At 53.4% G+C, this 25,748-nt stretch overlaps 1 protein-coding gene across 1 annotated transcript in view; it reads left to right on the forward strand.

Annotated features, from left to right (window-relative positions):
• Window positions 1-25,748, forward strand: part of SKP2 (S-phase kinase associated protein 2) — a 217,016-nt gene that overhangs the window by 40,594 nt on the left and 150,674 nt on the right. The gene's annotated exons all lie outside the window — the stretch shown is intronic.

The raw sequence follows: 25,748 nt of genomic DNA on the forward strand, positions 1-25,748 counted from the left end.
CCACCACACAGCTCCACCGATGCACCCACCACACAGCTCCACTGACACAGCTCCACCAATGCACCCACCACACAGCTCCACAGAGGCACCCACCACACAGCTCCACCGATGCACCCACCACACAGCTCCACCAAGGCACCCACCATACAGCTCCACCAAGGCACCCACCACACAGCTCCACCTACACAGCTCCACCGATGCACCCACCACACAGTTCCACCGATGCACCCACCACACAGCTCCACCGAGGAACCCACCACACAGCTCCACCGAGGCACCCACCACACAGCTCCACCGAGGCACCCACCACACAGCTCCACCGATGCACCCACCACACAGCTCCACCGAGGCACCCACCACACAGCTCCACCGATGCACCCACCACATAGCTCCACTGACACAGCTCCACCAATGCACCCACCACACAGCTCCACAGAGGCACCCACCACACAGCTCCACCGATGCACCCACCACACAGCTCCACCAAGGCACCCACCATACAGCTCCACCAAGGCACCCACCACACAGCTCCACCTACACAGCTCCACCGATGCACCCACCACACAGTTCCACCGATGCACCCACCACACAGCTCCACCGAGGAACCCACCACACAGCTCCACCGAGGCACCCACCACACAGCTCCACCGATGCACCCACCACACAGCTCCACCGATGCACCCACCACACAGCTCCACCGAGGCACCCACCACACAGCTCCACCGATGCACCCACCACACAGCTCCACTGACACAGCTCCACCAATGCACCCACCACACAGCTCCACAGAGGCACCCACCACACAGCTCCACCGATGCACCCACCACACAGCTCCACCAAGGCACCCACCATACAGCTCCACCAAGGCACCCACCACACAGCTCCACCTACGCAGCTCCACCGATGCACCCACCACACAGTTCCACCGATGCACCCACCACACAGCTCCACCGAGGAACCCACCACACAGCTCCACCGAGGCACCCACCACACAGCTCCACCGAGGCACCCACCACACAGCTCCACCTATGCACCCACCACACAGCTCCACCGAGGCACCCACCACACAGCTCCACACAGCCACCCACCACACAGCTCCACAGAGCCACCCACCACACAGCTCCACCGATGCACCCACCACACAGCTCCACCGAAGCACCCACCACACAGCTCCACCGAGGCACCCACCACACAGCTCCACAGATGCACCCACCACACAGCTCCACAGATGCACCCACCACACAGCTCCACAGATGCACCCACCACACAGCTCCACAGATGCACCCAGCACACAGCTCCACAGATGCACCCACCACACAGCTCCACCGAGGCACCCACCACACAGCTCCACCGAGGCACCCACCACACAGCTCCACCGAGGCACCCACCACACAGCTCCACTGATGCACCCACCTCCACCGATGCACCCACCACACAGCTCCACCGACACAGCTCCACCGATGCACCCACCACACAGCTCCACTGATGCAACCACCACACAGCTCCACCGACACAGCTCCATCGATGCACCCACCACAGAGCTCCACAGATGACCCCACCACACAGCTCCACTGATGCACCCAAGACACAGCTCCACTGAGGCACCCACCACACAGCTCGACCGAGGCACCCACCACACAGCTCCACCGATGCACCCACCACACAGCTCCACCTATGCACCCACCACGCAGCTCCACCGAGGCACCCACCACACAGCTCCACAGAGCCACCCACCACACAGCTCCACCGATGCACCCACCACACAGCTCCACCGAGGCACCCACCACACAGCTCCACCGATGCACCCACCACACAGCTCCACCGATGCACCCACCACACAGCTCCACCGATGCACCCACCACACAGCTCCACCGAAGCACCAACCACACAGCTCCACCGATGCACCCACCACACAGCTCCACCGAGGCACCCACCACACAGCTCCACCGATGCACCCACCACACAGCTCCAGTGACACAGCTCCACCAATGCACCCACCACACAGCTCCACAGAGGCACCCACCACACAGCTCCACCGATGCACCCATCACACAGCTCCACCAAGGCACCCACCATACAGCTCCACCAAGGCACCCACCACACAGCTCCACCTACACAGCTCCACCGATGCACCCACCACACAGTTCCACCGATGCACCCACCACACAGCTCCACCGAGGCACCCACCACACAGCTCCACCGAGGCACCCACCACACAGCTCCACCGAGACACCCACCACACAGCTCCACCTATGCACTCACCACACAGCTCCACCGAGGCACCCACCACACAGCTCCACAGAGCCACCCACCACACAGCTCCACCGATGCACCCACCACACAGCTCCACCGAAGCACCCACCACACAGCTCCACCGAGGCACCCACCACACAGCTCCACAGATGCACCCACCACACAGCTCCACAGATGCACCCACCACACAGCTCCACAGATGCACCCACCACACAGCTCCACCGAGGCACCCACCACACAGCTCCACCGAGGCACCCACCACACAGCTCCTCCGAGGCACCCACCACACAGCTCCACCGAGGCACCCACCACACAGCTCCACTGATGCACCCACCTCCACCGATGCACCCACCACACAGCTCCACCGACACAGCTCCACCGATGCACCCACCACACAGCTCCACTGATGCAACCACCACACAGCTCCACCGACACAGCTCCATCGATGCACCCACCACAGAGCTCCACAGATGACCCCACCACACAGCTCCACTGATGCACCCAAGACACAGCTCCACCGAGGCACCCACCACACAGCTCGACCGAGGCACCCACCACACAGCTCCACCGATGCACCCACCACACAGCTCCACCTATGCACCCACCACACAGCTCCACCGAGGCACCCACCACACAGCTCCACAGAGCCACCCACCACACAGCTCCACCGATGCACCCACCACACAGCTCCACCGATGCACCCACCACACAGCTCCACCGATGCACCCACCACACAGCTCCACCGATGCACCCACCACACAGCTCCACCGAAGCACCAACCACACAGCTCCACCGATGCACCCACCACACAGCTCCACCGAGGCACCCACCACACAGCTCCACCGATGCACCCACCACACAGCTCCAGTGACACAGCTCCACCAATGCACCCACCACACAGCTCCACAGAGGCACCCACCACACAGCTCCACCAAGGCACCCACCACACAGCTCCACCAAGGCACCCACCATACAGCTCCACCAAGGCACCCACCACACAGCTCCACCTACACAGCTCCACCGATGCACCCACCACACAGTTCCACCGATGCACCCACCGCACAGCTCCGCCGAGGCACCCACCACACAGCTCCACCGAGGCACCCACCACACAGCTCCACCGAGGCACCCACCACACAGCTCCACCTATGCACCCACCACACAGCTCCACCGAGGCACCCACCACACAGCTCCACAGAGCCACCCACCACACAGCTCCACCGATGCACCCACCACACAGCTCCACCGAAGCACCCACCACACAGCTCCACCGAGGCACCCACCACACAGCTCCACAGATGCACCCACCACACAGCTCCACAGATGCACCCACCACACAGCTCCACAGATGCACCCACCACACAGCTCCACAGATGCACCCACCACACAGCTCCACCGAGGCACCCACCACACAGCTCCACCGAGGCACCCACCACACAGCTCCTCCGAGGCACCCACCACACAGCTCCACTGATGCACCCACCTCCACTCATGCACCCACCACACAGCTCCACCGACACAGCTCCACCGATGCACCCACCACACAGCTCCACTGATGCAACCACCACACAGCTCCACCGACACAGCTCCACCGATGCACCCACCACAGAGCTCCACAGATGACCCCACCACACAGCTCCACTGATGCACCCAAGACACAGCTCCACCGAGGCACCCACCACACAGCTCCACCGAGGCACCCACCACACAGCTCCACCGATGCACCCACCACACAGCTCCACCGATGCACCCACCACACAGCTCCACCGATGCACCCACCACACAGCTCCACTGAGGCACCAACCACACAGCTCCACCGAGGCACCCACCACACAGCTCCACCGATGCACCCACCACACAGCTCCACTGACACAGCTCCACCAATGCACCCACCACACAGCTCCACAGAGGCACCCACCACACAGCTCCACCGATGCACCCACCACACAGCTCCACCAAGGCACCCACCATACAGCTCGGCCAAGGCACCCACCACACAGCTCCACCTACACAGCTCCACCGATGCACCCACCACACAGTTCCACCGAGGCACCCACCACACAGCTCCACCTATGCACCCACCACACAGCTCCACAGATGCACCCACCACACAGCTCCACAGATGCACCCACCACACAGCTCCACAGATGCACCCACCACACAGCTCCACCGAGGCACCCACCACACAGCTCCACCGAGGCACCCACCACACAGCTCCTCCGAGGCACCCACCACACAGCTCCACTGATGCACCCACCTCCACTCATGCACCCACCACACAGCTCCACCGACACAGCTCCACCGATGCACCCACCACACAGCTCCACTGATGCAACCACCACACAGCTCCACCGACACAGCTCCACCGATGCACCCACCACAGAGCTCCACAGATGACCCCACCACACAGCTCCACTGATGCACCCAAGACACAGCTCCACCGAGGCACCCACCACACAGCTCCACCGAGGCACCCACCACACAGCTCCACCGATGCACCCACCACACAGCTCCACCGATGCACCCACCACACAGCTCCACCGATGCACCCACCACACAGCTCCACTGAGGCACCAACCACACAGCTCCACCGAGGCACCCACCACACAGCTCCACCGATGCACCCACCACACAGCTCCACTGACACAGCTCCACCAATGCACCCACCACACAGCTCCACAGAGGCACCCACCACACAGCTCCACCGATGCACCCACCACACAGCTCCACCAAGGCACCCACCATACAGCTCCACCAAGGCACCCACCACACAGCTCCACCTACGCAGCTCCACCGATGCACCCACCACACAGTTCCACCGATGCACCCACCACACAGCTCCACCGAGGAACCCACCACACAGCTCCACCGAGGTACCCACCACACAGCTCCACCGAGGCACCCACCACACAGCTCCACCTATGCACCCACCACACAGCTGCACCGAGGCACCCACCACACAGCTCCACACAGCCACCCACCACACAGCTCCACAGAGCCACCCACCACACAGCTCCACCGATGCACCCACCACACAGCTCCACCGAAGCACCCACCACACAGCTCCACCGAGGCACCCACCACACAGCTCCACAGATGCACCCACCACACAGCTCCACAGATGCACCCACCACACAGCTCCACAGATGCACCCACCACACAGCTCCACAGATGCACCCAGCACACAGCTCCACAGATGCACCCACCACACAGCTCCACCGAGGCACCCACCACACAGCTCCACCGAGGCACCCACCACACAGCTCCACCGAGGCACCCACCACACAGCTCCACTGATGCACCCACCTCCACCGATGCACCCACCACACAGCTCCACCGACACAGCTCCACCGATGCACCCACCACACAGCTCCACTGATGCAACCACCACACAGCTCCACCGACACAGCTCCATCGATGCACCCACCACAGAGCTCCACAGATGACCCCACCACACAGCTCCACTGATGCACCCAAGACACAGCTCCACTGAGGCACCCACCACACAGCTCGACCGAGGCACCCACCACACAGCTCGACCGATGCACCCACCACACAGCTCCACCTATGCACCCACCACGCAGCTCCACCGAGGCACCCACCACACAGCTCCACAGAGCCACCCACCACACAGCTCCACCGATGCACCCACCACACAGCTCCACCGAGGCACCCACCACACAGCTCCACCGATGCACCCACCACACAGCTCCACCGATGCACCCACCACACAGCTCCACCGATGCACCCACCACACAGCTCCACCGAAGCACCAACCACACAGCTCCACCGATGCACCCACCACACAGCTCCACCGAGGCACCCACCACACAGCTCCACCGATGCACCCACCACACAGCTCCAGTGACACAGCTCCACCAATGCACCCACCACACAGCTCCACAGAGGCACCCACCACACAGCTCCACCGATGCACCCATCACACAGCTCCACCAAGGCACCCACCATACAGCTCCACCAAGGCACCCACCACACAGCTCCACCTACACAGCTCCACCGATGCACCCACCACACAGTTCCACCGATGCACCCACCACACAGCTCCACCGAGGCACCCACCACACAGCTCCACCGAGGCACCCACCACACAGCTCCACCGAGACACCCACCACACAGCTCCACCTATGCACTCACCACACAGCTCCACCGAGGCACCCACCACACAGCTCCACAGAGCCACCCACCACACAGCTCCACCGATGCACCCACCACACAGCTCCACCGAAGCACCCACCACACAGCTCCACCGAGGCACCCACCACACAGCTCCACAGATGCACCCACCACACAGCTCCACAGATGCACCCACCACACAGCTCCACAGATGCACCCACCACACAGCTCCACCGAGGCACCCACCACACAGCTCCACCGAGGCACCCACCACACAGCTCCTCCGAGGCACCCACCACACAGCTCCACCGAGGCACCCACCACACAGCTTCACTGATGCACCCACCTCCACCGATGCACCCACCACACAGCTCCACCGACACAGCTCCACCGATGCACCCACCACACAGCTCCACTGATGCAACCACCACACAGCTCCACCGACACAGCTCCATCGATGCACCCACCACAGAGCTCCACAGATGACCCCACCACACAGCTCCACTGATGCACCCAAGACACAGCTCCACCGAGGCACCCACCACACAGCTCGACCGAGGCACCCACCACACAGCTCCACCGATGCACCCACCACACAGCTCCACCTATGCACCCACCACACAGCTCCACCGAGGCACCCACCACACAGCTCCACAGAGCCACCCACCACACAGCTCCACCGATGCACCCACCACACAGCTCCACCGATGCACCCACCACACAGCTCCACCGATGCACCCACCACACAGCTCCACCGATGCACCCACCACACAGCTCCACCGAAGCACCAACCACACAGCTCCACCGATGCACCCACCACACAGCTCCACCGAGGCACCCACCACACAGCTCCACCGATGCACCCACCACACAGCTCCAGTGACACAGCTCCACCAATGCACCCACCACACAGCTCCACAGAGGCACCCACCACACAGCTCCACCAAGGCACCCACCACACAGCTCCACCAAGGCACCAACCATACAGCTCCACCAAGGCACCCACCACACAGCTCCACCTACACAGCTCCACCGATGCACCCACCACACAGTTCCACCGATGCACCCACCACACAGCTCCGCCGAGGCACCCACCACACAGCTCCACCGAGGCACCCACCACACAGCTCCACCGAGGCACCCACCACACAGCTCCACCTATGCACCCACCACACAGCTCCACCGAGGCACCCACCACACAGCTCCACAGAGCCACCCACCACACAGCTCCACCGATGCACCCACCACACAGCTCCACCGAAGCACCCACCACACAGCTCCACCGAGGCACCCACCACACAGCTCCACAGATGCACCCACCACACAGCTCCACAGATGCACCCACCACACAGCTCCACAGATGCACCCACCACACAGCTCCACAGATGCACCCACCACACAGCTCCACCGAGGCACCCACCACACAGCTCCACCGAGGCACCCACCACACAGCTCCTCCGAGGCACCCACCACACAGCTCCACTGATGCACCCACCTCCACTCATGCACCCACCACACAGCTCCACCGACACAGCTCCACCGATGCACCCACCACACAGCTCCACTGATGCAACCACCACACAGCTCCACCGACACAGCTCCACCGATGCACCCACCACAGAGCTCCACAGATGACCCCACCACACAGCTCCACTGATGCACCCAAGACACAGCTCCACCGAGGCACCCACCACACAGCTCCACCGAGGCACCCACCACACAGCTCCACCGATGCACCCACCACACAGCTCCACCGATGCACCCACCACACAGCTCCACCGATGCACCCACCACACAGCTCCACTGAGGCACCAACCACACAGCTCCACCGAGGCACCCACCACACAGCTCCACCGATGCACCCACCACACAGCTCCACTGACACAGCTCCACCAATGCACCCACCACACAGCTCCACAGAGGCACCCACCACACAGCTCCACCGATGCACCCACCACACAGCTCCACCAAGGCACCCACCATACAGCTCGGCCAAGGCACCCACCACACAGCTCCACCTACACAGCTCCACCGATGCACCCACCACACAGTTCCACCGAGGCACCCACCACACAGCTCCACCTATGCACCCACCACACAGCTCCACCGAGGCACTCACCACACAGCTCCACAGAGCCACCCACCACACAGCTCCACCGATGCACCCACCACACAGCTCCACTGAAGCACCCACCACACAGCTCCACCGAGGCACCCACCACACAGCCCCACAGATGCACCCACCACACAGCTCCACAGATGCACCCACCACACAGCTCCACAGATGCACCCACCACACAGCTCCACGAGGCACCCACCACACTGCTCCACCGAGGCACCCACCACACAGCTCCACCAAGGCACCCACCACACAGCTCCACCGAGGCACCCACCACACAGCTCCACAGATGCACCCACCACACAGCTCCACAGATGCACCCAGCTCCACAGATGCACCCACCACCCAGCTCCACAGATGCACCCACCACCCAGCTCCACAGATGCACCCACCACACAGCTCCACAGATGCACCCACCACGCAGCTCCACAGATGCACCCACCACGCAGCTCCACAGATGCACCCAACGCCCAGCTCCACCCACCACACAGCTCCACTGATGCACCCACCACCCAGCTCCACCGATGCACCCACCACACAGCTCTACCGACACAGCTCCACTGATACACCCACCACACAGCTCCACCGACACAGCTCCACTGATGCACCCACCACACAGCTCCACTGATGCACCCACCACACAGCTCCACTGATGCACCAACCACACAGCTCCACTGATGCAACCACCACACAGCTCCACTGATGCAACCACCACACAGCTCCTCCGACACAGCTCCACCGATGCACCCACCACAGAGCTCCACAGATGACCCCACCACACAGCTCCACTGATGCACCCAAGACACAGCTCCACCGAGGCACCTACCACACAGCTCCACCGAGGCACCTACCACACAGCTCCACCGATGCACCCACCACACAGCTCCACCGATGCACCCACCACACAGCTCCACCAATGCACCCACCATACATGCTCCACCTATGCACCCACCACACAGCTCCACCGAGGCACCCACCACACAGCTCAACAGATGCACCCACCACACAGCTCCACTGATGCAACCACCACACAGCTCCACCGGCACAGCTCCACCGATGCACTCACCACAGAGCTCCACAGATGCCTCCACCACACAGCTCCACCGATGCACCCACCACACAGCTCCACCGAGGCACATACCACACAGCTCCACCGAGGCACCTACCACACAGCTCCACCTATGCACCCACCACACAGCTCCACCTATGCACCCACCACACAGCTCCACCGAGGCAACTACCACACAGCTCCACCGATGCACCCACCACACAGCTCCACTGAAGCACCCACCACACAGCTCCACCGAGGCACCCACCACACAGCTCCACAGATGCACCCACCACACAGCTCCACAGATGCACCCACCACACAGCTCCACAGATGCACCCACCACACAGCTCCACAGATGCACCCACCACCCAGCTCCACAGATGCACCCACCACCCAGCTCCACAGATGCACCCACCACACAGCTCCACAGATGCACCCACCACACAGCTCCACAGATGCACCCACCACACAGCTCCACAGATGCACCCACCACCCAGCTCCACCGATGCACCCACCACACAACTCCACTGATGCACCCACCACCCAGCTCCACCGATGCACCCACCACACAGCTCCACCAACACAGCTCCACTGATGCAACCACCACACAGCTCCCCTGATGCACCCACCGCACAGCTCCCCTGATGCAACTACCACACAGCTCCACCGAGGCACCCACCACACAGCTCCACCGAGGCACCCACCACACAGCTCCACCGAGGCACCCACCACACAGCTCCACCGAGGCACCCATCACACAGCTCCACTGACACAGCTCCACCAATGCACCCACCACACAGCTCCACAGAGGCACCCACCACACAGCTCCACCGATGCACCCACCACACAGCTCCAGCAAGGCACCCACCATACAGCTCCACCAAGGCACCCACCACACAGCTCCACCTACACAGCTCCACCGATGCACCCACCACACAGTTCCACCGATGCACCCACCACACAGCTCCACCGAGGCACCCACCACACAGCTCCACCGAGGCACCCACCACACAGCTCCACCGAGGCACCCACCACACAGCTCCACCGAGGCACCCACCACACAGCTCCACCGAGGCACCCACCACACAGCTCCACCGATGCACCCACCACACAGCTCCACCTATGCACCCACCACACAGCTTCACCGACACAGCTCCACCGATGCACTCACCACAGAGCTCCACTGATCCAACCACCACACAGCTCCACTGATGCACCCACCACACAGCTCCACTGATGCAACCACCATACTGCTCCACCGACACAGCTCCACAGATGCCCCCACCACAGAGCTCCACAGATGCCCCCACCACACAGCTCCACCGATGCACCCACCACACAGCTCCGCCGATGCACCCACCACACAGCTCCACCGATGAAGCCACCACACAGCTCCACCGATGCACCCACAACCACCGATGCACCCACCACACAGCTCCACCGACACAACTCCACCGATGCACCCACCACACAGCTCCACCGATGCACCCATCACACAGCTCCACCGAGGCACCCACCATACAGCTCCACTGAGGCACCCACCATACAACTCCACCGAGGCACCCACCACACAGCTCCACCGATGCACCCAGCACACAGCTACACCGAGGCACCCACCACACAGCTCCACCGAGGCACCCACCACACAGCTCCACAGATGCACCCACCACACAGCTCCACCGATGCACCCACCACACAGCTCCGCCGATGCACCCACCACACAGCTCCGCCGATGCACCCACCACACAGCTCCACTGATGCACCCACCACACAGCTCCGCCGAGGCACCCACCACACAGCTCCACCGATGCACCCACCACACAGCTCCACTGATGCAACCACCATACAGCTCCACCGACACAGCTCCACCGATGCACCCACCACAGAGCTCCACAGATGCCCCCACCACAGAGCTCCACAGATGCCCCCACCACAGAGCTCCACAGAGGCCCCCACCACACAGCTCCACCGATGCACCCACCACACAGCTCCACCGATGCACCCACCACACAGCTCCACCGATGCAGCCACCACACAGCTCCACCGACACAGCTCCACCGATGCACCTACCACCCAGCTCCACCGATGCACCCACCACACAGCTCCACCAATGCACCCACCACACAGCTCCACCGATGCAGCCACCACACAGCTCCACCGACACAGCTCCACCAATGCACCCACCACCCAGCTCCACCGATGCACCCACCACACAGCTCCACCGAGGCACCCACCACACAGCTCCACCGAGGCACCCAGCACACAGCTCCACCGATGCACCCACCACACAGCTCCACTGATGCACCCACCACACAGCTCCACCGATGCACCCACCACACAGCTCCGCCGATGCACCCACCCCACAGCTCCGCCGATGCACCCACCACACAGCTCCGCCGATGCACCCACCACACAGCTCCGCGGATGCACCCACCACACAGCTGCGCCGAGGCACCCACCACAGCTCCACCGATGCACCCACCACACAGCTCCGCCGATGCTCCAACTAAGCTCCACCAATGCACCCCCCAAACAGCTCCACTGATGCAGCCGCTAAGCTCCACCGATGCACACACCACTCAGCGCAACCACAGCATCTCTCAGCGCAACCACAGCATCACTCAGCGCAACCACAGCATCACTGGTTCAAATATGTTCTTTCAATGTTTCAAGCTGTTTTCAAGCTTTCACGCTTTATTACAAATCCCAAAAAGATGTTAATATTTCACTTCTGTTCTTGAATTTTCGTCACAATAAAAAACACTGAACATAATCTTCACAAAAGTTATTTGCAAAAGTTTAAGCTATTGCCATTACAAATTAAATAAATTATTTAAGTATTAATTATTTTTAAAAATTAAAAGCCATTGTTATTTGTAATATCAATACATCTAAGTCACGTAAATACAAAACATGTTGCATTACAAATGCTACAGGTGTCACATTTGCGAAAGTTATAACTATTGGCATTGTAAATGACAAAGCTATTAATTTAGCTATTTAAAAAAAAACACATAAATAAAAAAAAAATCATTTATAAGACCAATAGCTCAAACTTTCCTAATGCGAGCCCTATTGCATTTCCAATGCTTGTTTTAAAGGTGGTGGCTATTGTGGGTGTTTCCGAAAGCTGATTTGTCCCCATGTTCTGTAGTCTGCTGTTGAGATACTCCGCAGCAGGGGTTGCAGTGTGTAATTGAATCTCCATCCATAACTGTTCATTACAGGGTGTCCCTGTTCGGCTTTCCACACTTTATCCCAGTTGATGATGTAAGCCCCTTGCCTTGCGATTGATTGTTTCTGGAGACCAAACTCGAGCCTAATTTGTGTAGGCGATGTATATTTAGGTAGCCCGAAGATGATCCTGTATGCAGATGTTACTGTGGCATCAAGTGTTTTGGCATCTTGTCCTTTCTGTGCTTCGCTGCCATGGGTGATTGTTGGTAGCAGCTTTGCGCGGGCCACCTGTGCCAAAGGCAGGATTGAAGGGCCTTTTAGTTTTATGTTTAACGTTTTTAAGGAGATGGCTAGCGCTACGCCTTTATGCCTAATGCTGTGTTTCTGAGCCAGAAATCGTCTGCCTTTATCTAGTTTTACCCCCAGGTATTTGTATTCCGTTGTGTCCTCAATTCTGGTCTCTCCCCAGAACCAAGCAGGTGGCTGTCTCCTTTTTTTCCTAACCATCATGGTTCTCGTTTTATCCAGATTTATCTGTAGGTTGTTTGCTTTGGAGAAATCGTGTGTAGCATTTAAAAGGTGTTGGAGCCCTACTTTTGTTTGACTGATCAGGACGATGTTGTCCGCGTATAGCAGACAGGGTAGCGATATGTCTCCTATTTTTGGGGCATGTGAGTTACAGCTGATTAATTTCGGGACTAGATCCGCTATAAACAGATTAAAAAGTGTGGGCGCCAGAACGCATCCTTGTTTTAGCCCTTTTTCCGTTGGAATCCGCCTTGACAGGAAAGAACCGTTGCCCAGCTTTATCTGTACCCATGTATCGGTGTGCAGATTTATCAGCAGATTAAGTAGGGACTGTGGCAGCCCCCAGGTTTAAGCCAGAGTTTGACATAGTCAAAGGCAGCCTTGTAATCGATGAAGCATAAGTAAAGGGGCCTTCTTGCAGATTCTGCCTTGTCCATGAGCATTGCCATCCTGAGTATGTTTGTAGTTGTCCCAACCGATTTTGCGAAACCAGTCTGATGTAGTGGTATTGCAGATTTTTCTTTGGCCCATGCTTGGAGCTCCTCTAGTGGTGTTCCAGAAATGAATTTTGCCTCATTATCTATTAGGGCCACTAGACTGTAGTTTTGTGGTTTTGACTTGTCTCCAGATTTGTGTATTGGTGAGATGATTGAACCCCTCCAGGAGGCTGGCAAGATGTTCAGCTCCCTTATTTCTCTAAAAACGGGTTCCAGAGCTTCTGCCCAAAGCTTTGGCTCTTGTTTATAGAGAACTGGGGGAATGCCATTTGGGCCGGGAGCCCCTTCTCTCCTTCCCTTTCCTATCTGCCGTTTGATGGAATTAGTATGGTTACGTACCGATCCTCTTTGAGTTTATCGCTTCCTGATTTCCAAGATGCCATGAGGTTGTTTGCAGCCCAGGCCTTAGTGGTGGCTTGGGATTCCATTGTTTTTTGTTGTTCTTGAACGTTAGCGCTGTGTTCCGTGGCTTGATGGAAGTGAGACCTCAGATAATTTGCCCAGGCATCCTCTGAGATGTTTGAAGAGGTTCCGTCGTGATTGGGGTGAATACATTTACATTTATTTATAGTTCTCCAGAATCTAGCACTATTATTGTGCTTGGTGTCGTTGTTTAATTTTGCCTGAAGGTCATTTTCCGTGTCTCTAATGGCGTCCCTTTTCAGTTTTTTCAGTAGCATTTTTTGCTTCTTTAGTGATTGCAATTGTGTTTTGTCGTTTGGCTGGTGGCGGAGTTGTCTCAAAAGCAATAAATGGATTTTTTTATGATCCTGATTTCTTGCTTCGCAGTTTCTAATATGGGATTCGTGCTGCTGAATCTCTGCTGGGTCGGTAGGTTAATCTTAGTTGCATATGCTTCCATGTTCGTGGTAAAGCATTCCCATTTCTCAACTTCCGCTTGTCCGCTCCTCAAGTCAAAGTGTTGTTTTGCAATTTCCAGCATGTTGCTTTCTGCAGCTGCCTTGAACTTGATTATTTTGAGATTGATGGCGAGTTCCGATCCTTGAGGTGCCCTGCAACGTTCAAGTGTGGGTACAGTCATTCTAAGCTCTATTTCCTGGGGCCGGTGATCACTTTCACCTTTATCACCCAGCTAGAAAGATATGACTTGATGGAACAGATCTCGGGAGACAAAGGTGTAATCCAGTATTGCGCTTGTTCGCGATGTGCTGTGGGTATCTACTGGAGGATTATTTTTGGCTGATCTGCCATTTGTTGCTCCTAGGTTAAGGTGTTTCAGTTCCTCGAGTATCAGTTGTCCTACTTTGGTTTGTTTGCATGTCTGTGTAATCCCTTGTGTTGGTATATTCCAAATTGTGTTTTTGAGTAGCACTTCCTCGTCCGAGGAGGAGCCCATTACATTTAGATTTAAGTCCCCCGTTAGGATGAGTTCAGGTGTAGGACCTTCTCTTATGCAGGTTTACACAATTCCCAGGCGGCTTTGTTTTTCCGTTTTGGTTGAATATAGGCGTTTTTCTCATTATGTTAGTGTCCCTTGTGCTTGTTTTGGTTGAGGAAGCAAATAAATGTAATGCTAATAATCCCGGGTTTGTTGAACCAAGGGCGCGGGCAGTGTGTACAATTGTGTTCGCAGCATATGTGACCAAACCTCCTTTTAAGTGACAATAATTTGCCCCCTTAATTGCACTTGTAAAGAACCGTAGGAATACCTGTAGGTGAGGGGGTAAATTAGCCAAGTTTCTTGAAATGCTACTATATTGAACGCCCTAATGTAGTTGACAAAGTCGAGATCTGCTATCTTATTTGCAAGCCCGTTCACGTTCCATTCCATGAGCATATCCCCCTTTTGTTGTTATTGTCGGTGACAGACGGCGGGGTTGTCAATCTTTTTTGTTTATAGTTCTGGCGATCCATCTTATGTCGGGATCCTGATTGTGCAGCATTAAGGGAGCACCACGGCTACTAGGTTGTTCCGATTCTTGCACCCTGTCCCTTTGCCAGTGCCCCACTGCTCCTTTTAACACAGACGTTGTTAGTTCATTTGTGATCCTCTGATAGTCCCTTGTATTTACCGGGATTAGCATATCCGGATATCCTGGTTTGGTGTAGGGAGCTATAGTTATCCCCCAGGACTTTAAGGTGTCACTTTCTAAAAGTGTTTTGTACGCAATTATTGGAGAAGTCCATGTTGCTCTAGTTTTTTCTCCTGCGTTGGAGTCCCTGCATTTGATAAATTCTATCAACTCCAGGTCCGCTGATTTTACCTCTTTCAATGACGGTATGTGGGATAGCAGCTGCAGTATGTTACCGCGGTTTCTGATGTCATGAGGTCCTTTAGAAGAGTATTCTGGGCTGAACCGTAAAGCGCCTGTCTCCCTCGCACCTAGCCTTTGATGATCTAGCTTTCCACTGCTTCTTGGTGGGAGGTCAACCTCCTTCCGTAGGCGTCCTGTAGCCTTATGGCTCCAAACTGTATGTTCTTGCTGTACATTTAGTTCTGATCCTAGTCGTCGATCAGTGCTACCTAGGTGGCTTGATCCCTGACCAATTTGGTTGTGTTCTCAGATTGTATCAAGGAACTGCTCCTGGTGCTGTTCTGTCTTTATTAACATTGTTTGTATATCGGACGGACCTTTCTGGAGGTTTTGCTGATCCTTATGTTATCCCATTCCTTTGTGTTGTAATTTTTGATTTTTTGATGTCCCAGTATTCCCGGGTTTGTTTTTCTCCCTTCAGGGGTTTTTTCACTAGTTTTTGGTGTTTGCGTGTTTCCTGTGTGCCTTTTGTCCAGAGCTAGTTCTGGATTTTTGATTCTCGTCACTATTTTTCCTGCAGATTTAGGATGCTTTTTGGTTGAGTTCCCTGTTAGGTCGGGCTGTAATGATGCTGCATCTACTGTCTTCCATACTTGATCAGACCCACTTCCCTTCTGCATTCCACTTGGAGGGCTTTGACTGAAGCCTGTGATTATTTCTGTACTCCTTATGCTTATTGTTTCCGGCGATGCGGTACTTTGTCGATTTATTTCTTTTTGCACCGGTGTAACCCCAAAGAGACGCTGAAACCCGCTCGTGTTTTGACTTTGTTTTTGGTTTCGTCCTTTTCTTTTTTGTGCACGTCGTTCTTTTACATTCATTTTCGTTTCCCCTTTCTCATCTCCTTGGGTTTCTGGCGCTTGCCTAAATTTTGTTATCTTGTTGCTGTTCTCATTTTTTCTTATGTTTAATGTTTGGTTAGTTATTATGGGTGGATGGTATTCCTCAGCACTCTGGTTCCCTTGAGTTGCTATGACCATTTGTTTGCTGTGCGCTATTTGATGCGCTGTTTGATTGTCCGTACATTGGTTGGAGGCGTTCGTTCGCTGTCTTTTTGATTTGTGAGCATAAGTCGCTCAGCATCAACAATCGGGCTGCACCCACAATTTCGATTGTTGGCTAGCATGTGTTCCTGTATACTTTGGAGAGAAGTATTTAGCATGCCTAGTTTGCCTTCAATTGCTACCACAAAGACTGCCAAGTTGTTCATTAATTTTAATTGTATATCCATTTTGTCTGATTGATATTGTAAGGCCTCTACCAAGAGTTGCACAGTTTTTAGCAAGCTTGCCCAGGCATTCCCATGGTCTATTTTTTGTACTGCTCCTAGATAAACTCTGGATTCTCCATGTGTGCAATTGGACGGGTTCTTTGTCTCTTCTGTCCCCTCCACTATCGGCTCAGCCTTGTTTACCTTCAGTGCTTTTAGTTTTGAACTAGACAGGGTGTCGTTCCTGTGCTTGTCCTGCTGGTATGTTTCAAGGAGAGCCACCCACTCATCCTTATCGAGATATGAAGACTGATCAAAGTCATCTGGCTCTCCTATGGTTCTTAGTTGTGAGGTCTCAAGCTTAATGTGCATAGAATCTGAAACTGGTTTCTCCTTTGAGCTTCCAGCTGTTTCAAATATGTTCTTTACCTCGCCCCCTTCATCCATTTGGGTATCTATTTTGGCCCCCGGCTGTAGGCTTCCTTTGTCGGATTCACGTATACTTTGTATGCTTAATGATTCAGTTGAGGCGCAGTTTTCCCCATCGTGTTTGGAATGGTAGGAGGAACAGGGTGTTGATGCATTTGGAGTTGTTACTGTTGGTGTTGCTGTTATTATTGCTATTTCTAGAGCTATTGCAGTTTCAAGGTTAACACTGAGATCACTTGAGGCTTCCTTGCTGGCTTCCCAGGTTTCCCTTTCTCCCGTTCTCTCTTTCTCCATCCATATCCAACCATCTCTCTCTCTCTCTCGTGATGTTCCTGCGTATCCTCCAGTCTCTTCCAGTGGTTTGGAGCTTTGGCTAGTGGAGTGAAGTGGGCCATGTAGAGCTACAATGGGGCTAGCTGGCCCTAGAGATTACGCCTCACCGCCCTTGTTTCTTTCTTTCTTTTCTTTCTTTTCATTGCTCTCTTGGCGAAGGGGCCGAAGTGGAGTTTGTAGGCCCATTGCGACTGTAGAGCTTGAGAGCAGTGTGTCGCCCGCATTTTTTAAGAAGCAAAATTTGGTGTCAATTTCGGGCTGGAAGGGGCGATTTGTTGCCGTTTTGCTTTCTGACATAGTTTCTCGTAACGATTTTGTGTCTGGTGTAATGTTGATTATTGATCCCTCTTGCTGCCCTGCCAGTCTTATCTTCACCTGCGGTTCACCCGCTGAACATCCTAAAGTTTTCAGTTTCCTTTTCCAACTGCTTACGTTCTTAATGGTAGCGGGCCCTCCACGCACGCGTCCTGACCTCATGGTTTTTTGGGTGTATATTCCCTTTTGGGTCCTCTTTTGGATCCTCTGCTTGAGTTTTGTCTGTTTTTATCTGATAATTTGTTTTCAATGTTAATCCTTTGTGAGAAGACAAACTCTTTTTGCTTTTCTCCTGTAGCCTTGCTCTTGGTCTTTCCCAGTAGCCTGATTTTGATTTTGATTTCTCTTGGCTTCTTTGGCTACGGGCCTTGATTGGACGTTTGGCTGGCGTCCTAATGTCCTAAAAGCCTGGTTTCCTGGAATCTCTGCCTGCCTCTCCTATGACGGCAGGCTACGCTCCCCTAGACGGCGCTCGTTGCCCCTGCCTTGCCTCAGCCTTTGCTTCTACCAGTTCCTGTTATAAAATTAAGTGAGTGGGTCGTGCTCAAAATCCTCATGTGGCCATTATCTCCAGAAAGCAACTCTCTCACATGTAGACCCCTTCCCTCTCCTGCCCACCTATGCCCCCGCTGTCCACTGATCACTGTCCACTGATAACGAGACCACAAACCCCTTTTGGTCCATATGTCTTGAATTAGCAAGGGGCTCGCAAGGGCTGGGTGGTGTGTGCTGTGTGCTGTTGTTTGCCACAGTGACACGGCTTGCAGTGTGCTTACCTCGAAGCCCCACTCCTCGAGGCCCCACTCCTCCTCACTCGCAGGCTGAGCATCGTGCCTCGCCCTCCTTCCTTCTCCCGCAGAAACGGTTGACCGCCGACCTCAGCTGACCCCAGCTGGCAATCTGCTCGTCAGCTGGTGATGCCCTTAGGAGCTCCCCTGCAACGTGGTGAAGTAGCGGAGATCAAATCCCGGCACAGCTCTCAGTTCTCAACGAGCATGCTGGCAGGCTCTCTGGAGCTCAGAGGCTCTGCACTCCTGGTTATCTGAGCCCCCTGGCTCCGGCCTCCAGCCTCGGCAGCGAAAATGGGGTACCGCCTTTAGTGACAAAAAGTAGCGAAAGCTGAAGGGGCCCCTGATGGATTCCCGAGGCAGCCTCCTCTCCTCTCGACGCCTCCACTCAGCTCCACTCTCCGTCAGCAACCCTCGGCCCTCGACGGAATAGAAAACACGGAACGGACTGTTGAAGTGAAGGAAACTGTGTGAGGCCCTCTAGCAACAGAGTGATTTTCTTTAACTGGAAATGCTAATGATGTATTATTGCTGGTTTCTTCCCTTTCCTTTTCTTTACTCATTTGCTTCTCCATCGTTCCACATCTATTTATTTATATTTATTTATTTATTTCGTGTTTTATAGAGCGCGAACCAGACCCGTGAGGGTATCAGAGCGCTTTACAGTAGTATCAGGTGGGATACAGAACAAAGGGGGGGGAGTCCAGGGATAAGGAAACAAATAGAAACAATATATGGTAAAGCAAACAGTCATAATATTGAACTACTATAACGGATAGGAGCAAAAACAATACAATAAACTAGAAAAGCAGTCTCATCACCCTGAAGGATTGTTCAAAGTGTAGGGTGGGTAACATAGGGGAAGGCAGCCAAGGAAAACTGCAGTGATGATAGGTAAAGTCAGGTTGAGGGGGTGATTGTAGCGTGAGATTTAGGAGAGGAATTTGCCCATCAGGAAAGATTTGGTCTCCTTTTTGAAGTGGGCTAGAGATGGTATTCTTCTAATGGCGGGTGGGAGTGAGTTCCATATTCTTGGGGCGGCCTCAGAGAAAGCCCGATTGTATGTTTTTTTTTCTTGAAGCGTGCGGGTTGGAGCAAAAGGGCTCTGGTCGACCGGGAGTTTCTGATTCCTCCAGATAATACAAGCTTCTGTGCGAGAAAAGCAGGGGACTTGGAATAGAGAGCCTTGTGGGTGATGCAAGCCAGTTTGAATTGGATTCTGGCCTCAAGAGGAAGCCAGTTCAGAGCTTTAAGGTGGGGCGAGATGTGTCAAACTTCTTAGAACTAGTCAGAAGTCTGCCGGCGGCGTTGAGGCAGGCTTTCAAGGGTGCCAGAGAGATCTTGGCTAGGCTTGCAAGAGTGGAGCAACCATATTCTAGTCAAGAGATGACTAAGGCCTGGATAGCCGATTTTAGATCTGGAGGGTCGAGGAAAGGTTTCAAGTTTCATAGGTAGTTCAGGTGAAATCTGGCGGTTTTGGCCATTGCTTGATGTTCAGGTTGCCACACTTTCTCACCAATACAATTAATTATTTTATCTGAGTTAACCTTCCTGCAGTGCTCAAATTGTCTATATCCTTTTCAGTAAAATCTACTCAGTAAGGTTTTTGCAGCATTTTAATTTTAGCAAATTCTATTCCAAGTTCATTTGCTGTTTCTTCTAATCGGTCATGCAGATTTTTAGCATTCCATGTAATGCTTTTGCACATAAATATTAGTTCATCATCTTGGTAAGTTTTTAACCTTTCAGTTCCAATCGTTCCAATGATTGATTCTTCCATATCTATTTTTAATCTGACCAAATCTAAAAGTTTAGATTCCTGATCTTTTAATTGCAAAGTTTTAACCCAATCACTAAACTCTTCTGTTGTCGATCCTACTGGGGTTCTTGTCAAATCAATTTTATCTACACTCCTTTCGGATATTACTGATTCCAATTCCGCACCCATTGGAAACTTGTACGGAAGACTTTGATTTATGGTTAATTCAGGTGGTGTCATACAGCTAGTATTCCTAACTTCAAACAAATCTGGGTAGACCTTTTCTATTACTTTTTGTAAACTTTGGTTCAAAGGGATTGTTAACCAGTGGCGGTGCGTCCATTAGGGGCGTTGGGGCGTTGCCCCCCCCCCGCCCGCACCCGCAGCTCCCTCTGCGTACTGCTCTGAACTTAAGTAAACTCTCAGTTTACTTAAGTTCAAAACGCCGAGGGACAATGCCTGTCAGTCAGCATGAATCAGGACCGCCCACCCCCTTCAGAGTCTGAAGGGGGTGGGCGGTCCTGTGACATGTTGACTGACAGGCATAAGGCATTGTCTGGGGCAGGCAGCAGCACACAGGTGCGCATGAGTGGGGACGGAGGCACGTTTTTCATCCTTGCCCACGCATGCGTACTTGTGCCTGCTTGCATGCTCATTAGAAGAGCGAAACCTCGCTCTCCTAATGGGCAGGAGGGCAGAAAGCAGCCATGCCCTGTGTCAATCCTGGTGCTGCTCCAGCGCCAGGATTGGCTGAGGACGGAGGGCGGGGTAACGGTTTCCATGAAGGCGCCAAGGTCGGAGGTCCCAGGATGCAGAGCTGACGGACGGACGGCGGTCAGGTAGGTAAATTACCCTTTTGCTTAGTTTCATTCAGCAGCGCCTGTCGTGTGGGTTTGTGTAGCTCAGCTCTATGTTTTTTGACTTGGTGCCGACTTCCGAGTGTCAACAGGAGGCCTGGTTTAGGGACCCACCACTACACTACAGCATATCGATCAATATTCGAAAATTGATAAACTGGGTAGTCTGGGGATTGTGACGAGAAACAACATTCCACTGATATGTAAGAAATTAGAGCATCATGTGTGATGCTTATGCTTCTTATAATTACATACAACCTATTTGGGGAGAGGTGAATCGTTATGCTGCTAGACTGCATTTCAAGTAAAAACCGGCACGTACCACAATACTATTGTCTGCTCACAGCGTGCGCATTGATCACGCCTGCCCGTAATAACAGCGACGAAAGAGTCCTCTCGCAACAGGCCTATCACAACACCAAACCTCGCGTCCAGAATACGTGCCAATAAGGAGGCCTCCCTTGCCCCCTTTAAGGCCTCTCACCTTACATCCAATACTCGGCGCAGGGAATTTGTGCACAACAAGAGAGCGTGGCCCGTGATATCGCGAGTTATAGTTTAATCATAGATACTATTCAGACTGTCTACTGGGCCGGTTCCGGCCTGCGTTGCCTCTGCCCTGGCCACTGGGTAACCCCTTACCTCGGGTGAGATCTAGTGACACGTTCTACTCGCTGCTGTCATTTCGCCCTTGCATGCCAATGTTTAAGATGTCCTGACAGCAGTCCTGCGACACATACCCACTCAGGAACAAAATCCACTCTGGACAGACGGCACAGGAAAATCCTTTCCCCACCCACCACCCCCTCACTCCCCTCCTTCCCCACAGAAGAGAGGGACACAGAATTTTGTGAAGTGGCACCGCAGCATCAGGCATAGATAGCCGTGGTGGTAGAGGTGTGAGGTAGAGGGAAACAAGAGCTAATATTTGCGTCTTATCTTGTAGGATTTCTGTCATCCTGCCCATGGTTTACTAGAGAAAAAAATTGACTAAATATACTTCAGTGTTAACAAAGCTGTCTCCTCTTTGGTCTCCTTTACGGCGTTTACGCTATGATAATTTGCACAAACCCCTCCTCTCTAATGTGCGCTTGTTGTGGAACATTCTTAGTCCTTGCAAGCAGGCTACCCTCTTGCAGGCTGTGCTTTGCCAATAATATCAGGAAATTATAAGTTTATTCTAAGGCAGCTGATGTCCGAAAAAAGAAAATGTGGCAGTTGTTGGGGTTTTTGTAAAACTAACGTTTCCTTATGATTTTCCTTCTGGTGTGTTGTTTCATCAGAAAGCTGTAAGTATGGTGTTTTTGCAGTGGCAATTGTGTTGCATGCTTTTTACATGTAATCTTCACTGGAGTCCTTACTACTTGCATTCTAATGTAGCGTCGCTGTCTTCTGTTTTCAAAAATATGATGTGCAAGCAGGTATTTTGATTTACCAGTCTCGAAAGTAAGCTGCACAAACAAACTTTTTTCATCTTGAAATTGGCCTGAGAGGTTGTAATATGCCTGCTTTTTGTTTCTATTTTGAGCTGATACTGCTTTTTATATCGTTTAAGCCTTCTCATTGCATACAAAAGTTGTTGTCTGTTCTGGGCGTGACATCTGTTGGCAGGCAGTGTGTAAACCAAGAGATAAAATTGTTGATGAAGGTGGGAGCCAACCTTCTGGTTGAGCGGGGGTCACAGTGGGACATCTGGTAGAGTCAGCTCAGGTTTTGGCACACTGGCAGATTACAGGTCTGCCGTCTGTGCTTAAGCTACCCAGGTCTGACACATTCACAAACTTATATGTAACATGATGTATTTTCTTGTGTTGTGCCTCATACATGCAGGGCAATTCAGGCTTTGGCAGTGAATTCTATATGTTCTATGCTCCGTAGGGGTCGTGGCGCACTGGCAAAGTGCAGCATCTACCATGAGGCATGATTGATGGGAAAGGTGGTTGGTTTACAATCTCAGGATGGTGATTCATTTGTTGTGACGTGACACCTAGCCATTTAATGTACTTGTGTGCCTATCACCAGGCTGTTTAGTGGAATATGGTTAGCTTCCCAAGGATACATGTTATTCCAGGGACAGGGGGGAGCTGCTACTCAGCGCTAGCCTTGTGTTTTGATGCAGACTGTCTCATTCGTCCATTCTCACAGGTTGCGTTTCCGATTCACATTCTGGACAGTGAGTATACTTAAACTGCCATTTGGGGTGTGGTCAGGTGCTATGTTTCGAAGTGGAACAGAGGGCAGACGGCATATGCACACCACAGAAATACATAGTAGGCCTCGTTGTAGTGGTCCCTTTTGTGGTGTGGCCTATACTGATTTGCATAGGGGACTTGCTGTGTGTATTGGAACAGTAAGCAATAGACTAGAATTCGTCCCTGGGTAGTTACATTTGGCTGAGATTAATTCAATAATTGCACACTACACTTCAGATATTTTCAATGCGGAACTGTAAATAGGCGGATATAGGGGTTTTGACTAAACTGGGCCTAGAACAGGTCTCTAGCTGCACCACACTGATAAAGCCGAACAAGGCTGAAACAAGTTTGGGGTCTCTTGTGTTCACACACATAGCATGTGTACAAAAATGATTTGCATGTCGTGTGGTGTCCCTATCTTTGTGACACAGTGAGTAAAAAGAAAAAAACTCTGGAAAGTGCCAGAGATTAACTCTCAGTGAGTCATCCTAAGTGGGTCAGGTGTGCCAACATGATTAAGCCAAATAAAACTGGAACATCTGTGAGGTTGTTTGCTCTTCAGTTCCCAATCAGAAGGGACAGAGTCCAGTAGTTCGGGCTGTCCCTTTTTGGATGAGACTTGGACCAATTTTCATATAGTGTCACCTTGTCTCTAGTGACACAGAGACTAAGAAAAATAATGGACTGGAATTCAACTAAGAGTAATTACCAAGGGCTGGGATGAATTCATGCATTCCAGCTACAACTTTCTGTTTTCCCATTCCTCCCTAAAGAGTATTTTCCTTGGAAAAAGTCAGTAGTCATGTGCAAGATGTGGCAATCAATGCCCCAAAACACCTTAGCAAGAACAAGTAGAAAATTATAGCTGGGCACAAGAGGTGAGAAAAGCTCTTTTTATGCTTATGGGGTGACAGTTTGGTTCGGGCTCGCTCGCTGCGCTCGCTCACATTTTCCGCCCTACCACTTTCAAATGTCACCAGCCGCCACTGTTGTTAACTATGGTTCTTTCATCCTCTGATTTTCAAATACGGGAATTACTGGACCTATTGTTACAGGCACAGTCTCAGCTTCTATGTTTTAGTGAGTTCCTGTATCTTTTCAGTCAACTCATTTGTGGAACACATAAATTCAGAGGTACTTGGATTTTTTTCAGGTTTCTGCTCTCCTTTATCAGAACTACTCCTAATTCCAGAAAATCGTCTTGGAGTACCAATAAATTTAGTCTCCATCGGTGGTGCATTTGGGGTCCCTACTATTGAACTCGGTTGATATGGGGGGGGGTTGTTTATTTAAAATCTCCTCCATCACCTCATCCTCTGTATCACTGATCCCATAACTCTTTCTCTCAGGTTCCACATTATTACTCTTTTCCGTACATTTCCGTCCTACCACTTCATCAACAGTTCTCACCGGATAAATTCCGTCCCACATAACAGCATTTCTCCACCTTCTCATCCTACTCTCATGAGTCGTTCCCCATAAACCTCTCAGCCTACACCTTAGTTCCCCGAACCCTTCAAATCTTTCTCGCTCTAATTCATGCATCTCATCTTCCCATTCGGTCAATGACTCAAATTGAGTCGGTCTAGGTTTTGGTTCAAGCTTCATCTTTTTCTCTCTCAAATTTTGCAACACTGCAGTTCTAAATCAACCTACTTCTGGAAATGCCAATGCTCCATCATTTTTAGTATATCTCGCCCAATTCTCTAACCAAATACAGGTATGATATTATAATTGTAATTGTAATGAGATTTTTAAAGCGCATGGCTGCCCGAGATCGTCCCAGTGCTGACAGAAGATCTGGATAGATCAGGCGAGAGCAGGAAG

This window comes from Lissotriton vulgaris, chromosome 3_1, assembly GCF_964263255.1.
Source record: "Lissotriton vulgaris chromosome 3_1, aLisVul1.2, whole genome shotgun sequence".
Classification (NCBI taxonomy): domain Eukaryota; kingdom Metazoa; phylum Chordata; class Amphibia; order Caudata; family Salamandridae; genus Lissotriton; species Lissotriton vulgaris.